Source organism: Corvus kubaryi, unplaced genomic scaffold (assembly GCF_017639235.1).
Source record: "Corvus kubaryi isolate FWS band 111438036 unplaced genomic scaffold, C.kubaryi_AGA036_p1.0 split1-131, whole genome shotgun sequence".
Lineage (NCBI taxonomy): Eukaryota > Metazoa > Chordata > Aves > Passeriformes > Corvidae > Corvus > Corvus kubaryi.
Window position 1 is genome coordinate 23,944,234 of NW_024582073.1, and position 245 is coordinate 23,944,478.

Genomic DNA, 245 nt, shown 5'->3' on the forward strand with positions numbered 1-245 from the left:
CCCCCCCCCCCCCAATCCCTGCACCGCCCCTTGCAAATTACTACGGCGCGGGGCTGCGCGGAGGGTCGGGGGCCGTGCATCCCTGCCCGCATGCATCGGTGCACGCGGAGGGGGGGTTATTAATTTATTTTTTGTGTATCTATCTATTGCGAACACACGGTGCACTCAGCAGCCTTCTGGAATAGTCGCTGCGGGTGCGCGGCGCTGCGCGGGGCGCTGCGGGAGCGCGGAGCCGCGGGGAGGGA